Source organism: Adiantum capillus-veneris, chromosome 18 (assembly GCF_014529385.1).
Source record: "Adiantum capillus-veneris isolate H3 chromosome 18, ASM1452938v2, whole genome shotgun sequence".
NCBI classification, from domain to species: domain Eukaryota; kingdom Viridiplantae; phylum Streptophyta; class Polypodiopsida; order Polypodiales; family Pteridaceae; genus Adiantum; species Adiantum capillus-veneris.
In genome coordinates this window covers 11,887,017-11,887,649 of record NC_140948.1, presented here as the reverse complement: position 1 = coordinate 11,887,649, position 633 = coordinate 11,887,017, and the positions used below count along the sequence as shown (strand labels likewise).

Here is a 633-nt window from a genome sequence, read left to right as displayed (position 1 = left end):
AAGTTGGGCTTTTTAGTGGTTAACAATGTCTTTGGAGCTTCACTGTTGCCACGAAGACTAGCCCACCATTATCAAGAAAATTTTTGAAAGTGCATAGCTACATGACGTAGCTTGGAGGACTATGTGAAGCCCTCTTCTCCAAAGGTCGCATCAAATTGCTGGATAGAGGCCAAAACTTGACAAAATGCCGAGTTAAGCAATAATCGAGGTGACAGGATTCGAACCTATGGCCCTCTGTACCCAAAACAGATGCGCTACCAGACTGCGCTACACCTCGTGGGCCATCCTCAGTAATGGTTTTTTGGTAGCACCAAAGGTGCCATCATAGGTGAGAAAAGAGATACTCTTTCCTCCCTCTTTGAAATTATTAACTTTATAAGAACTTTTCCAAGCAGCATAGGATTTGTGATGTCCTCTCCTCTTATATCCTCTAGGAGAATAGCCACTGCTTTCGTCGGAAGAGGAGGAAGGTGATAAATAAGGAGAAGAGGGTGACCTCTTTCTCACCTTTCTCTTTCTTTGTTTCCTCTCTTCCTTTTTAGAGTATGAGGAGAAAGACTATAGGATGATATTTTTCTCTTGGGAGGAATCGGGGATTGTCAAGACCACCATCTTCATGGAACCACATCTTCA

The 633-nt window shown here is 43.1% G+C and overlaps 1 non-coding gene across 1 annotated transcript; it reads right to left on the bottom strand.

Annotated features, from left to right (window-relative positions):
- Positions 1-203: 203 nt before the first annotated feature.
- On the bottom strand, positions 204-277 carry TRNAP-UGG (transfer RNA proline (anticodon UGG)). Its single transcript has one exon. It is a non-coding gene; the product is annotated as a tRNA-Pro (tRNA).
- Positions 278-633: the final 356 nt, after the last annotated feature.